Here is a 17221-nt window from a genome sequence, read left to right on the forward strand (position 1 = left end):
TGCAAACCTCAGGAAAGTCCCAAGTCCTCGCGCTCGCAGGAAGCCCAGGGTGGCCGTCTGCGGCTCTCGGCCGTGCCCGGGGGCTTGGTCACCGCGAAACGCGCGGCCGGGAGGAGGGGCAGTACTTGGTGGGGTCCTGCCTCCCCTCGAGCTTGGGAGCGGTGCAGCGCGTGATAAACCCCAACCTGCGTCCCCCCCCCCGCAAGTCCGGGGATTGAGGCGGGAGTTGGGACCCCGCCGGGGGCAGTTGGGATCGGGGGTCTCCCGGGCGTGCGACGGTCTGCGGCTGGGAAGGGGTCCTAAACTGGCTGGGGCGGGGAGCGGAAGGAAGGGATCCCTGGTTTGCAGTGGGCGAGGGCACAAACAGAGATTGTCGGGCTTGGGGTGTCCCGGGGGCGGGGGGAGATCCCGGGCCAGCCGGGAAGGGGGGAATCCCGGATTGGCGGGGTGGGGGTCAGTGACCCCTAGTTTGCAGTGGGCTGTGGGGGGGGGCACTCCCGGGCTTGCTGCGAGCGGGGCGGAGACTCCTGGCTTGCGGTGGTTGAGGGGGGAACGGATCCCTGGTTTGCGGGGGGCGGGGGGATCCCGGACAGGCGGTGGGCGCGAGTTCCTCCCGGCGCACCCACCCCGGTTAGCGGCGCGCAGGGACCGATCGCCCCCGCGCGCCGACCCCTGGGGCCCCTCCGGGTTACAATTCACCCGGTGGTGAAAGGCGAGCCTCCCCGCCAGCCGCCGCTGGGGCTGGGGGCCCAGCCGAGAGGGTCCGGTCCCCCGCCGCCCGCGCCGGTCCCGCCCTGGCCGCGGGAGGCACGGCCGCCGGGTGTGAACGGCGGCGGTTTCTACGGTCTGGCCGGCGGCCCGCTGGAAAACCAGCCCCAACTTGATCCCCTGCGCGTCTAACTGAGGTCATGGGAAGCGGGAGGGCGGAGGCGCCGGGGGCCGCGCGGAATGGGAGCTCGGAGGCGGCGAGGGGCGGAGGGAGCGAGGAAGCGAGCCGGCAGGAGGGAACTCCCGGCCCGTCCCCCGCGCGGGGTCGGCGAGTGTCCGGACGGCTCCCCCAGGCCGGCCCGACTGCCGCGCTGCCGAAGCTCCGAGGAGGAGACCGGGCTGAGCGCCTCCGCACACTGCACCTAGACGAGCGCCCGCTGCGCCCCAGAACAGCCTACCCCCCCCCCCCCCCCGCCGCATAAATCCCCCACCTCCAGCCGGAACCCCACCCCTGCACTCAGCCGCCTCTGGGCCTGCTGCTTCTGCCTCCCGACCCAAGCCGCCTGTCTCCAGCCCACACTATCTTCCCCGCAGCTGCCTCCCTACCTTCCACATTCCTCCAGCCATCAAGGCCGGTGCCCTCGGCCAAGGGTCCGTTCCCAGCCTGTTACCAAGTCCTAGAGAGAATTTCTCCAAAATATTTCCCGAATCCCACTGCCAAGGGCCCGAGTTCCCGCCCCTCCACCTCCCATCTGGATGCCTGCAGACTTCTCCCTGGATATGTAGTCTTTAGCCTCCTCCCTTCCTAATCTATTTGCCACACCAATTTCCCCCAAAGCGTGTTAAAGCACACACGGACCTTGGTGGTTGTAAACCTCGTATTTCCCCTGTGAAGCAGGTTAGGGGTGCTTCAGCTGGGGAATAAAAACTGAAGGCTTCGGTGCTCGTTTATTGAGCACTTACTATACGTCATTGTTAAACACAGCAAGTGGGTTTTCTGAGTCAACTGCCCCAAAATCCTTCCGGATAGGTGGTATTATTATTATTATTATTATTATTATCTCTGCTTTATAGAAGAAGAAATTGAGACAGAGGGTCACACAGCTTATGAGCAGCAGAGGTAGTATGGAACCAGGCAGTCTGCTCTTGGGTTTGTTTCTCCACCACTGCAATGCACTTCTGCAGAGAACCCTGACCTTCCCAACAGGGATGGAATGACCCACAACACCAGTTGTGTCCTGGGGCCAGGTGGCAGCAGCCATCTGTTAATAGCAGTACTAAGTGGATGGGCAGGTGGATGTCAGGTCAGGTTTGATCTGGAATGCCTCAGAGGCCCCATTGCTCTTCCACCTGCCTTTAGTGGATTAGAGGGTCTGAATTTCTGGGCATGGACAAGTTAGAACAGTCTCTATATTTATCGCCTCCTGTGCTCACCTGACAGCTTTCTCTACTGTCCTCAGTCAGCTCCTCTTGCTAGGCAGCATGCTGGAGACACCGCAGGGGTCCTCCCCACCAGGAGGACTTGTGACATTCTCCTCATTCGCCCACCAACACAGGTCCCTTAGAGCCCTCCACACCACTAGTGTCCTCCCATCTCCAGCCCCTGCCAAGCATCAGCCTCTGGCCATTTCCTTTGCATGTAGATGAGGCCCTGTCTGGGCTGCCTTTGTCCTGGGAGGGGGTGGGATTTTGACCACTAATTAGTGGCTGGGAGATCAGAAGTCAGTGGTGGTTCCCTTTCCAGGACCCACAAATGATACTGATGTGGGAAACAAAGGCAAAAGAAAAAAAATTAAATTTCCTTACGACCTATAGCCCACCGACAAGTCCTTGGAACAGGCAGAGTGACGTTCCTCTAGGAACTCAGCTGCCTCCATGTTAATGCTTTGCTAAGGGCAAAAGGCAATCTTAGCTTAACATGATCAAGACCCCCCAGGATCCTGTGAGTCTACTTTAACATATGAAAATCCCTTTGGAAACTTCCTTTATCTCTACTCCCCAAGGTATATGTTAGCAGTCATCCTCCAAGCACTTGACCCACTGATATACATCTGAAGGGTCTCATGACTGAGTTTTTACTAAACAGTAATAAATGACCTTTTCCTAAAAACAGCCAGCCCCACAGGATCCTAGGAGCCTTGTTTCCAAGGTACCTGTCTCTACCCCCCTCCCAGCTTGAATGTATATAATCAGCCACTCCTCATAGCCCCAGGGCAGCTCTTTCTGCCCACGGGTCTTGTCCCCATGCTTGAATAAGACCACCTTTTTGCACCGGAGACATCTCAAGAATTCTTTCTTGGCCGTTGGCTTCAAACCCTACCTCTTCAAACAACATCAACGGTCCATGCCCCCATTTCCTGCCTGGGAATTAGGGTGATACCTCCCTACGCACCGTCCATGATCTGGGTAAGACGGGCAGAGGCTCCCAGACAGCAGGGAACTGAGACTATGTAATTAGCATTTGCTCTAGTGAATCCCTGGTTTTTATTTCTGTGAACGCACCTGTTATGTAATACTTCTGCCGTCCTTTTCTTCCTGGAATACATACCCTCCCGTGGCTTTATTGTTGTTTATAGGATTTTTCAATAGTTTTTGGGTAGATTCATAAAATGAAATTCAAAGGGTACAAAAGCGCATAGAGTTTGCCTCCTCCTCACCCACGGACACGCTCTTCCATCCCTCACTGTTAGCAGCTTCCTGTGCAGCTTTTTCCAGAATAGTCCTCACATTTATAAACACGCATCATTTCTTTTTTTTTAATGTTTTTTTATTACATTATGTTAGTCATCATACAGTACATCCCTGGTTTTTGATGTAAAGTTCGATGATTCATTAGTTGTGTATAACACCCAGTGCACCATGCAATACGTGCCCTCCTTACTACCCATCACCGGCCTATCCCATTCCCCCACCCCCCTCCCCTCTGAAGCCCTCAGTTTGTTTCTCAGAGTCCATAGTCTCTCATGCTTCATTCCCCCTTCGGATTACCCCCCCTTTCTTTATCCCTTTCTTCCCCTACTGATCATCTTAGTTCTTATGTTCCATAGATGAGAGAAACCATATGATAGTTGTCTTTCTCTGCTTGACTTATTTCACTTAGCATTATCTCCTCCAGTGCCGTCCATGTTGCAGCAAATGTTGAGAAATCATTCTGATAGCTGAGTAATATTCCATTGTATATATGGACCACGGCTTCTTAATCCAGTCATCTGTTGAAGGGCATCTCGGCTCCTTGCACGATTTAGCTATTGTGGACAATGCTGCTATGAGCATTGGGGTGCATATGGCCCTTCTCTTCACTACGTCTGTATCTTTGGGGTAAATACCCAGTAGTGCAATGGCTGGGTCATAGGGTAGCTCAATTTTTAACTTTTTAAGGGACCTCCACACTGTTTTCCAGAGTGGCTGTACCAACTTGCATTCCCACCAACAATGTAGGAGGGATCCCCTTTCTCCACATCCTCTCCAGCAATTGTTGTTTCTTGCCTTGTCAATGTTTGCCATTCTAACTGGCGTAAGGTGGTATCTTAGTGTGGTTTTCATTTGAATTTCCTTGATGGCTAATGATTTTGAACATTTTTTCATGTGTCTGTTAGCCATTTGTGGTCATCATTGGAAGAGTGTCTGTTCATATCTTCTGCCCATTTTATGATTTGTTTATTTCTTTCTCGCGTATTGAGTTTGAGAAGTTCTTTGTAGATCTTGGATACCAGTCTTTTATCTGTAGTATCATTTGCAAATATCTTCTCCCATTCCGTGGGCTGCCTCTTAGTTTTTTTGACTGTTTCCTTGGCTGTGCAGAAGCTTTTTATCCTGATGAAGTCCCACATGATCATTTTATCTTTTGTTTCTCTTGCCTTTGGGGATGTGTCATGAAAAAGTTTGCTTTGGCTGATGTCGTAGAGGTTGCTGCCTATGTTCGCCTCTAGGATTTTGATGGATTCCTGTCTCACATCGAGGTCTTTCATCTATTTGGAGTTTATCTTTGTGTATGGTGTGAGAGAGTGGTCAAGTTTCATTCTTTTGCATGTAGCTGTCCAATTTTCCCAGCACCATTTATTGAAGAGACTGTCTTTTTTCCACCGGATGTTTTTTCCTGCTTTATCAAAGATTAGTTGCCCAAAGAACCGAGGGTCCATTTCTGGGTTCTCTATTCTGTTCCATTGGTCTATGTGTCTGTTTTTGTGCCAGTACCATGCTGTCTTTGTGATCACAGCTTTGTAGTACAGCTCGAAATCCGGCATTGTGATGCCCCCAGCTTTGTTTTTCCTTTTCAACAGTTCCTTGGCGATTCTGGGCCTTTTCTGGTTCCACACAAATGTAAGGGCTGTTTGTTCCAGTTCTTTGAAAAACGTCATCGGTATTTTGATCGGGATAGCATTGAAAGTGTAGACTGCTCTGGGTAGCATGGACATTTTAACTATGTTAATTCTTCCGATCCATGAACATGGAATATTTTTCCATCTTTTTGTGTCTTCTTCAATGTCTTTCAAGACTGATTTATAGTTTCTAGAATATAGGTCCTTTACGTCTCTGGTTAAGTTAATTCCAAGGTAACGTATGGTTTTTGGTGCTATTGTAAATGGGATGGATTCCCTAATTTCTCTTTCTTCAGTCTCATTGTTCCTGTATAGAAATGCAATGATTTCTGAGCATTGATTTTGTATCCTGCCACATTACTGAATTGCTCTATAACTTCTAATAGTTTGGGCGTGGATTCTTTTGGGTTTTCCATATAGAGTATCATGTCATCTGCGAAGAGAGACAGTTTGACTTCTTCCTTGCCGATTTGGATACCTTTTATCCCTTTTAGTTGTCTGATTGCTGTTGCAAGGACTTCTAGTACTCTGTTGAATAATAGTGGCAAGAGTGGGCATCCTTGTCGTGTTCCTGATCTTAAGGGAAAGGCTTCCAGCTTTTCCCCATTGAGAATAATATCTGCTGTAGGCTTTTCATAGATGGTTTTTATGAGATTGAGGAATGTACCCTCTATCCCTACGCTCTGAAGGGTTTTAATCAGAAAAGGATGCTGTATTTTGTCAAATGCTTTTTCTGCATCTATTGAGAGAATCATATGATTTTTGAATTTTTCCTTCTGGATAAAATCTATGACATTGATTGATTTGCGAATGTTGAACCACCCTTGCATTGCAGGTATGAATCCCACTTGGTCATGATGGATAATCCTTTTAATGTACTGTTGGATTCTATTAGCAAGTATCTTGTTGAGGATTTTGGCGTCCATATTCATTAAGGAAATAGGTCTGTAATTCTCCTTTTTGAGGGGGTCTTTGCCTGGTTTGGGGATCAAGGTAATATTGGCCTCATAGAATGAGTTTGGTAGCTTTCCTTTTGTTTCTATTTTTTGAAATAGCTTTAGGAGAATAGGTATTATTTCTTCTTTGAATGTTTGTTAGAATTCCCCAGGAAAACCGTCCGGGCCTGGAGTTTTGTTATTTGGAAGGTTGTTTATCACTGACTCAATTTCTTCATAATTAATTGGCCTGTTTAAAAAATCAATTTCTTCCTGTTTCAGTCTTGGTAGTTTATAGGTTTCCAGAAAGGCCTCATCTCTTCCAGATTGTTTAATTTATTGGCATATAGCTGTTGATAAAAGTTTCTAATAATCCTTCCAATTTCATTGGTGTTGGTTGTGACCTCTCCTTTTTCATTCATAATTTTATTAATTTGGGTCCTTTCTCTATCCTTTTGGATAAGTCTTGCCAGTGGTCTGTCAATTTTATTGATTCTCTCAGAGAACCAGTTTTTAGTTCTGTTGATCTGCTCTACTGTACTTCTGGTTTCTAATTCATTGATCTCTGCTCTAATCTTGGTCAACTGCTTCTTCGTGTGTGGATTAGGCCTGTTCCTCTGTTGCTGTTTCAGCTTCTTGAGGTGAGAATATAAAAACTGCATTTTAGATTTTTCTATTTTTTGAGTGAGGCTTGAATGGCTATGTATTTCCCCCTTAGGACTGCCTTTGCAGTATCCCAAAGGATTTGGACCATTGTGTTTTCATTCTCGTTGGTCTCCATAAATTGTTTAAATTGATTTTTGATTTCCTGGTTTATCAAATCATTCCTGAGCAGGATGGTTCTTAGTCTCCAAGTGTTTGAGTTTCTTCCAAATTTTTCCTTGTGGTTGAGTTCCAATTTCAGAGCTTTGTGGCCTGAGAATATGCAGGGAATAATTTCAGACATTTGGTATCAGTTGAGACCTGTTTTGTGACCCAGAACATAGTCTATTCTTGAGAATGTTCCATGGGCATTAGAATAGAATGAGTATTCTTTGGTTCTGGAGTGTAGTGTTCTATATATATCTATGAGGTCCAACTCGTCGAGTATGGCATTCAAAGCCCTTGTTTCTTTGTCGATTTTCTGCAAGGGTGTTCTGTCTATTTCTGATAGTGGGGTGTTGAGGTCCCCTACTATTAACGTATTTTTATCTATATGTCTCTTTATTCTGGTTAAGAGTTGGCTTGTGTATCTTGCTGCTCCCCTGTTGGGGGCATATATATTTATAATTGTCATATCCACTGTTGGATACATCCTTTAAGAATAATATAGTGCCCTTCTGTATCTCTAAGTATAGCCTTTAGTTTAAAATCCAATCTGTCTGATATGAGAATTGCTACCCCAGCTTTCTTTTGAGGTCCACTGGCATGAAAGATGGTACTCCATCCCTTTACTTTCAGTCTGGATGTATCTTTAGGTTCAAAATGAGTCTCTTGTAGACAGCAAATGGATGGGTCATTTCTTTTTAGCCAATCTGCAACCCTGTGGTGTTTTATGGGAGCATTTAGGCCATTCACATTGAGACTGAATACTGAGAGATGTGATTTTAATGATGTCATGTTGCCAGTAAAGTCTTTGTTTCTATCGATTGTGACTTTCTGTTTGTATCACTCTTGGGGCCTTTTTACCTTTATAGAACCCCCCTTAATATCTCCTGTAGGGCTGGTTTCATGGTTACGAAATTGGTCAATGACTGGCGATTCTGGAAGGTCTTTATTTCTCCATCAATTCTGAATGAAGCCTTGCTGGATAAAGGATCCTTGGCTACATGTTTTTCTCTGAAAGAGCTTTAAAAATGCCCCCCCCCCAACCCTTTCTCTCATTCCAGGTCTGTGTGCACAGGTCTGACGTAATTCTGATAACTTTGCCTTGGTACGTAAGAAATGTCTTTGCCCTGGCTGCTTTCAATACTGTATCCTTGGATCTAATATTTGCGAATTGCACTATGACGTGATGTGTGTAGGTTTGTCGTGGTTGAGCTTGGGAGGGGTCCTCTCTGCCTCTTGGACACGAATGTTTGTTTCCCTCACTAGATTAGGGAAGTTTTCAGCTACAATTTGTTCAAATATCTCTTCTAGACCTCTGTTTTTCTGTACCCCCTCGGGGATGCCGATGATTCTGACATTGGAACGTTTCATTGAGTCAGTAATCCCCGTAATCTACATTCATGAGAATGGATTTTTTTGAGTCCAGATTCTATTTTAGCTTTCTCTTCTGCTAGCCCATCCTACAATTTGCCGATTCGTTCTTCTGCCTCAATTACCTTGGCTGTCAGAGCCTCTAGTTTTGACTGCATTTGGCTCATAGAATTTTTAATTTCTGCCAGATTCGCTGTCATTTCCGCCCTTAGAGATTCTATATTCTCATTAACATTTTCATTAATACTTTTTTCAAGTCTATGCATCATCTTGACCATTGTTACTCTGAACTCCATTTCTGAGAATTTGGTTATATCCATATCCATTAGTTCTGTGGCAGAGGCCACAGACTCATTGTCTTTTCTTTGCTGGGGGGATTTCTCCTTCTCGTCATTCTGATGAGGAGAGGTTGCGGGGTTGTCCAGAGCCCAAATTATTGACCAGGACCCAGGCCGTGTGTCCTTTTTTTATAGGGACCTTAGGGATGTGGGCTTCTTGATTTTTCAGCCTGCCTTCTGGGGAGGGGCCTGCCGCGCCGATACTCAGGCAACCCTGTTTGGGTAGAGTCTCGGCGTCCCCTGCGAGGGGGGATGGGGATGGGCACTCCCTGAGCAGGTATTTCCAGGCTTTTGTTCTCTGGCGGCTTTCCCTGGCGGTTTGTTGTGCCTCTTCTGAGAGTCAGAGCAGCAGCGGCTGAATCTCAGCCTCTGTCACAGAACAGAGGGATCGCGGGCCATTCTCCACTGATGTTCTGGCCACTTTAACTCTGTTTCTGTTGGTGCTGCTCAACCCTGCAGCGTCCCGGGATGTGCGCCCCACACCCGGCGTCCCAGCCCTCACTTCCAGGGCCGGCGCGTCTCTGTCCTTTGTGTTTCTAATGCCGCCAGCCGCCCCGCGCGCTCCCGGATCTCCCGGTCTCAGTCTGGATCCAGTGAGCGCACTGGGATTCCGGTGTCCCGCGAGATGCCTGGTGGCGCGCGCACCGGGCTCACGGTCTCAGTCTGCTGTTTTGCGGGTGCCGACCACGAGCCCGCCCGCTCCCCGTGCAAGTGGCTACCGCTTCCCGGAGCCCGAACGCGGCGGCTCCCTCCCCCTTCCGTTTATCTCCGATATCTGTGCACAGTTTCACGGCTCCCCGCTTCGTACCTCAATACTCAGCACTGGAGATGTTCATTTGTAGAGATCCAGATGCGTCTTCCTGCGTCTCAGGCTGGTTCCGTGGTTGTTTAGGCCGGTCTGGTACCTATCCAGCTCGACTCGGGGGACCGGCTGAAAAAGGGGTCCCCTACTCCTCCGCCATCTTAACTCCTTCCCCCAGTGCCGCATCATTTCTTTTAACAGTGTTTTTGATGCCTTTTGAATTCACACCTAAAAAGTATACTTTTATGCTTTGAGAACAAAAATCAGCACAGTTTCAGGATGGAGCACGGAGATTCTCAATTTGGAGCCTCGCCCTCTTCTCAGTCAGATGGGGCCGCGCAGGAATGAGGAAGCATCCACCCCCCATAGGGATGCAAGGTTTTCCCAGTCTCCTCTGGGTCCAGAACAAAAAACACAGGAGGATGTGAAGCAACCTGCAAGATTTGGTAAGACTTAAAAGCATCAGGAGAGGAGGGGTTGCCCGGCGCTGGAATCCAAGACCCCCTGGAGGTCCGTCAGTTGAAGCAGTGACCACAGAGCCTAACCAAACAAGAGAGGCTTTCTCTTTCTCAAGGTGAATTTTCCTGTTTCTGAAGCGGGGTATTTTAGGATCGGCATTCGTCTACAAAGATGTCTAAATCTCGGGTGTCCTTAGTAACTTTACATCTTTTAAGCACTAATTGCTTCCCAGTAAATGCTACTAACTATTGCTCCAGTAACCAACGTGCTTCAACGGCGGGGCCCGGCCACCGTTACTCACTTCCTACACAGAGGCAGAGCAGCAGACACGGTGCACCCCGAAGCTCTCCTTGCCCTAGTCAGAGTCCTGGTCTTGGGAATTTTTTCCTTTTATACTTTGGTGGAGGCACTGGCGCCGAGGAGGGTAAGATAGAAGCAGAGTGGATAAAGGGAAGTCAGGGACGTAGACTATTGGAAATCTGCCCCATCAGTCCCAAGTGCATGCAGGAGAGAACTCACCCGGCTTTCCGAGATGGGGTGGGGTGGCCAGGGACATCATGCAGCAAATCACGACCTCCTTCTTGAGCGTTTTGCTCGCTTCCTCGAAGGCTGTGCTCCTGCCTGTCCTTGCACGTCTGTGGGTCTTGGCCTGGCAGGCTCGCACTCCTCAGCTGGTGCCTTCTGTTTCCTACCGGGCCGCCTGCAGTCTGGGGTTACTCTCGCACCAGACCATCTCCAATCAGCACCATGCTGTGACCAGCCCGGGTGGGGGTGATTGCAAGCCTTCAGCCCCACCCCTGACCTCTCTTCTGAGTCCCACTCACGCCCAGTTGCCCTGGTGTGACCTTGGATGATCCACGGGCACACTTATGTCCAGAGTGGACTTCATCTCCAACTGTCCACTCATCCTGCTCCTGTTTAACCCCCAACTCAATGATTTCACCCTATTTCCCAAATCTGAGCACCATCTTTTTCAGTCGATGCCTCTGTTTCTCTCACTCACTATGGTTACTCAGTAACCAAGTCTTAATATTTCTTGACTCTATCTCCTCATTTCTAATTTCTACCACCGTCCTAATGCTTCAACCCCCACAGTGGCTTCAAATCTTCCACGTCTTAAGTCTTCTAGAGAAATCTGTAGATACCTCTGGTAGAACCCTTGATTCCAGTGACACAAACTGACTTCATCAAAAAGGAGAACTACGTGTGGGAGGCTAGTTTCAGGAGTGGCCTGGTATAGAAACTCGATGGCCATCACGGAGACCCAGTGCCTCCCTCTCGCCACTCAGCTCTATCCTGCAAAAGCTGGCTTCATCCTCAGGCTGCACACAGTGGCAACATGGCGGCAGAAGCTCCAGCTCACATGCTGCCGACTCCAAGTCCCAAAGGACAGAGCCAGCCTGAGTCATGTGTTCCTCTGGGCTGGGGAGAGTGGTCCCCTCCCAACCTCATGGACTCAAAGTGGTGGAGGGTTGGAAGGGAGCCAGTTGGTAGGAGTAGTCTGAGCGGACAAGAGAGCAACCAAAACACATTAGAAGCCTGCCACACATCCAACCCTGTTATTCCTCTGCATAGAATTCTCCAACAGCTCGGTAAGTCAATCAAAATCTTGTCAGCATCATTTAACTTCTGTCAACACACGATTTTAATCATTGTTGAGTTTTTCATTTTGTTTGCATTGATCTTTGCACCAGTCATCTTGAATAAGAGTTGAAAAAAATTTTTTTTAAGATTCTAAATAATCTGTCCACCCAGCATGGGACTCAAACTTACAACCCTGAGATCAAGAGTCACATGCTCCACCAACTGAGCCAGCCAGGCAACCCAAGAGTTGAATTTTAAAAGGGATCATTTGGATTTTTCTCTTGACTTGCAAGGGAACCATGAGCGATACGTGAGACCTTGCCTCTGGGAGCCCTGGGGACAGGGAGAACCTTCTTCCAGGTAGAGGCCAGTCAGGAAGACAGACCCCACCCCTTATTTTAATAGACTATAAACTGGACATAGTGAATTGGCTGAAGAGACGCTGGAGGGCTGAAAGGCAAAAAGGGACACAGAGTCACCGAACAAAGCAGCCAGCGTTCCCAAGGAACAAAGGGAAGAAGGCAGCATCCTAGATCCCAGGTCCTAGAAGCCCGGAGAAGGGGCCCTGAGGAGTTGGAGCCAGACGTCATTGCCAGCTGGCGCTGGGGCCTCCGAAGCTCGGGAGTGGCCTCCCCAGGGCGGGGCTCACTCACATCTCTGAGGCGCATGCGCCTGCCAGCAGGCGCTGATCTCCCTGAGCGAGGGGATGAGGCTGGTCCCAGGAGTGAGGGAAGCAAACCCGAAAACCGGAAACCGCAGCCGCCGTTGAGGTCACAGTCCACTGCTGTGGGGTGACGCTGACAGGAACAGGAAGGAACAGAAGGGCTGTGTCCTGCAGCCTCCCTCTAGTGCCCCCTATTGGCAGAGCCCAACAGGGCGGCTGCGAGCAGAAGGGAGGGCTGGGAGTTCTACGAAGTTCCCACCGTGACAGAGCAGAGCAGATGGCGTGGATGGGAGCTTAATAACTGGCCTGAGGGAGAAGGGGGACGAGAGGGGAGACTGGGAGCAGGATCGTGAGGTGCGGACTGTGGGAGGGGCGGGGAGAGTTCTCCCACGGTCACCTCTTCTGGAGTGAGGAAGGCCCAGAGAGAAAACACCCTCAAGACATAGGGCAGCGCGCCAACCCTTCTCCTTCCGCTTCACACCCTGCACTTGGTGACACACCACACACATAGATGCATCACACACACACCATGCACACAGACCACATACACCCACACACACCACACCACATACACGCACACATGCACACACACCACATACACCACACACCACATACATGCACACACACCACACACCACATTCACGCACACACCACACACCACATTCACGCACACACCACACACCACATACACGCACACACACCACACATCACATACACACACACACAAACCACATACACGCACACACACACACCACACACACGCACACATGCACACACACCACATACACCACACACCACATACACGCACACACACCACACACCACATTCACGCACACACCACACACCACATACACGCACACACCACACACCTCATACACGCACACACACCACACATCACATACACGCACACACCACACACCACATACACGCACACACACCACACACCACATACACGCACACACCACACACCACATACATGCACACACACACCACATACACACACACACACCACACACCACATACACGCACACACCACACACCACATACACACACACACAAACCACATACACACACACACCACATACACGCACACACCACATACACGCACACACGCGCACACACACCACACATACATCCACACACACGACACACCACATACACACACACAAACCACATACACACACACACACAAAATACATACACGCACACACACCACACACCACATACACACACACACCACACACCACATACACGCACACACCACACACCACATACACGTACACATACCACATACACGCACACACACACCACATACACGCACACACACCACATACACGCACACACACATCACATACACACACACCACATACACACACACAACACACAACACATACACGCACACACGCGCACACACACCACACTTACATCCACACACACCACACACCACATACACACACACACACAAACCACATACACGCACACACACACACCACACACACACACACACCACACACCACATACACACACACACCACACACCACATACACGCACACACACACCACATACACGCACACACACCACACACACCACATACACACACACACACAAACCACATACACGCACACACACCACACACCACATACACGCACACACACCACACACACCACATGCACACACACACAAACCACATACACGCACACACACCACACACCACATACACGCACACACGCTCACACACACCACACATACACACCACACACCACATACACACGCACCACATACACACACACCACATACACGCACACACACACCACATACACACACACACCACACACCACATACACACACACACCACATACACACACACACACACACGCGCACGCACACACACCACATACACGCGCACACACACACACACACACCATGCTTTTGTTCATGAGGTTCTTTAGCTCAGGTCCAGTTCCCCAGGAGCAGTCCCAGGACAGGATCTGGTGCACACGTGACATATTAGAGAAGCACATCAGGGGAGAAGGGGGAGGGTGGGAGGGAGGCCTGGAGGGAAGGGGTGGAAGCCAGACAAGGGCCTGATTTCAATCCCGTGAGAGCGGGTTCAGCCTGATTCTGCTGGTGACTCTGGAGGGTAGGTTGTGCCCAGAGTTATCCCAACCTGATGCCAGGGAGACCGGCTTTCCTAGTCTTGCATCTGGGAGTCAGAGTCAGAAGTGCCTGGGAGTTCCTGTGATGCCACGTGGCCACCACCCTCCTCCTGCCTTGGTGACTGTGAACCAATGGCCAATCCTACAATTCCATCCCAGCTCCGGATGGGGGGTCACTCAGATTGCCACCGTTAGAAGGTCTTCCTTCCTTCCTTATCACCTCCCTTTCCTAACATTTGTTGGGGGCTTGGTCAGATTGCATATGGCGGCCCCAGCCTGCAGGCCGCCCTCCTTCTCTCCCTGCTCATGGCTCTGTCTTGCTTGCAGGGGTGTGGACCTCCCAGCTGTGTCTGTACGACGGCACAGCTCCACCAAATAGCTGCCCCTTGGCCACCCTGTGAGCTTAGGAGCCCATGTACCAGGTGCACACTCTAGAAAAGACACCGACCTCAAGCTTCCTCTTCCAATTTATGTGCTTTTTTAAAAATTATGCTTTATCTCTTTAAAAAGTCCACAGGACGTTATTGTTGCTGTTTCATACAGATAATTCTATTTGAGCCTTATGCCCATATATTTACTTTCTTGCTCATCAATCCTTACTGCTTCTCGAATTGCCCATCAGGGGCCTTTTCCCTACTAGCTGAACTGCATCCCGGAATTTCCTTTAGTTAGTGAGGTGTGGTTTTAGAAAAAAGTTTACCTTTTTCTGAAAAGCACTGATTTCAGCACTTTATAACCCTTTAATATACTGAAGGGTTTTCAGACAGCGTTTGTATTATCTGGTGAGGGTGGTAAAGAACGTGAGAAATTGAGGATTATCCAATAAATGGAGAGGAGGAAGCAATGATAATCAGCCAGGTTTTTTGTGGGTGTTCCTTTATGCAAAGACATCAAAAAGAAACACAGCTTCGAGAAAGATGTATCCACCAGAGAGAAAATGACTGCTCGTCATTACTTTGATTTTCTTTTCTATAGTGCGCCCCTCTTTCTGAGGACTACCGGACACTTACTAGAAGTTTTGGTTCTCAAGTGGCCAAAAGCATTTGGGCCATCTGGGCCTCCTCAGAGGAAGTGTTTACACTTACTGGCTCCATTTTATCCATTCACCCCGTAACCCTGCCGGGTCATCTCTCAGTGAAGTCACCGAGGGCTGCTGTGCCAGTCCAGGTCCTCTGGAAGCCGACTCTGAGCCGGAGTGAGAGCAGGAGAGACTCAGGGTGGGTAACAGCTGTGAAAGAGGAAGTGGTTGCCCACTGGCCACCTGTGGCGAAGAGGGAGAGAGCGGGATAGGGTAGGTAGGTGGGGCAGCCCAGGCGGGGCTGCAGTGCACTTTCTCACAGTGGCCCGGGTGTGAGCCCTCACACCACCCTGCTCACTCCCTGGCTCAGGGCCTCCGGGGAGAGGCAGATCCTGGAGGCACCCGTAGCTGGAGGCTGTCCGATGTGCTCTTTGGGGCAGGTTCTCTCCTAAAGGGGGGCTCTGAGTGGTGTGCCTCCAGTCCGCTGCACCCAGTGGACTTCTCTGACCATCAGGACTGTCCACCTGTCCCTTCCTCTGGGACGCTATCTTGCCTTGGCGTCTGAATCTCAGTATTTTCTTGATTTGCCTCAAAGGCACTGGCTGCTCTTTCTGAGAATTCTCTGCAGGTTCCTCTTCATCCGCATGGCCTCTCGACGTCCCTACTGCCCAAGCCTTATTCCTATGCCTCTAGCTGACCTTGCCTCCCCGGCGATCCCAGCCACGCCCAAGACTGCAATTACAATCCCCATCTAGAAGCAAGTCTTACATCGGCAGCCATCAGAGTTAGTGGCCAGCTTGATCTAGGTTTGACATGACCCTGTGTCTGGGTCTTCCTTTGTTTCTGTGGCCCTCAGCTTCCTAAGAGCACGGGCACCAGTGGTCAGATCTGTAATCTGGGCTAGTAACTCCCACTCGCAGAACAGACCTGCGTGATGTACTCAAAGGTGCTCTGTAAACTGCAAAACTTAACAAAAGTGTGGTGTTATTTTAACAGTTGCCAGATGGTTATTCCGGAAGTAACACTGATTGTCTATTTTCAAATTTCCTCATTTTCTAGAAAAAACATCCCAACCCCTATCTTTGCGTTAAAAACTCAGCCCAGGGGCGCCTGGGTGGCTCAGTATGTTAAGGATCTGCCTTTGGCTCAGGTCATGATCCCGGGTCCTGGGATGGAGCCCCGCATCGGGTTCTCTGCTCAGCGGGGAGTCTGCTTCTCCCTCTCCCTCTGTGGCTCCCCCTGCTCCTTCTCTCTCTCTCTCTGAAATAAAGTTCCCAAAAAAATAAAAATAAAAACTCAGCCCAACGCATGTTTTCCTCTATTCCCCTTCATTCACGCTCTGTTCTGGATCAGTGTTTCCTAAAGCTGTGTTCCTTGGAACACTAGTGCTCCTTGAGGTAAAAGTTGATGCTCCATGAAAAAAGTCAAGTTTGGGAAATATTGCCCGCCTCAAGGTTAAAATACACTCTTTCCAGTAAAGGTGCTGAGAAGTATAAACTTTTTTAACCAGTTGTCCCGAATGACTTAGCCGCAGGGTCTTGTCTTCTCATGCCACACTGTACGATTCTTGTAGGCCACTAGTGTTCCACCCCAAGAGACAGGACCCCCGGCTCTAGGGAGGGGGAGAAACTTACATTTCATTCATCTAAAGAGGTCGTCCGCAAGTTCTTGTTCCGGCAGTGCAGGGAGCCCTGATTCACATTCTTTTCCAAGCCTGGCTGTTACCTCTTTTTCTTCTATTCTGTGAGCTCCTTAGAACAGTTCCAGTAAGCCTACCTTTCCGAGTCAAGTGTCCAGGGTAAGTTCTGTTGCTCCCAGCTGCAAGACTGGCTCACACACCAGTGGGTGAAAAGTCCATGGAGGGGTCATAGTCCCAAACTGGAAATTTCCCAACGGGCCCTTAACATTTGAGAGGGTAAATAAATTGTGGAGAGTCCACACAGTGTCATACTGTCCAGCAATGAGAATCAACTCTCTTCAACCATACGCAATGCATGAATTTCACAAATGTAATTAGAAAAAAAAAAAACTAGACACAGTATGAATCTATATATGTGTGG

General features: G+C 49.5%; 1 long non-coding RNA gene across 1 annotated transcript; it reads right to left on the reverse strand.

Annotated features, from left to right (window-relative positions):
* Window positions 1-3453: 3453 nt before the first annotated feature.
* Window positions 3454-16971, reverse strand: LOC130542341 (uncharacterized). Its single transcript, XR_008956828.1, has 2 exons — window positions 16796-16971; window positions 3454-15404 (listed from the first exon to the last, which is right to left on the reverse strand). It is a non-coding gene; the product is annotated as an uncharacterized LOC130542341 (long non-coding RNA).
* Window positions 16972-17221: the final 250 nt, after the last annotated feature.

This window comes from Ursus arctos, unplaced genomic scaffold, assembly GCF_023065955.2.
Source record: "Ursus arctos isolate Adak ecotype North America unplaced genomic scaffold, UrsArc2.0 scaffold_33, whole genome shotgun sequence".
NCBI classification, from domain to species: Eukaryota; Metazoa; Chordata; class Mammalia; order Carnivora; family Ursidae; genus Ursus; species Ursus arctos.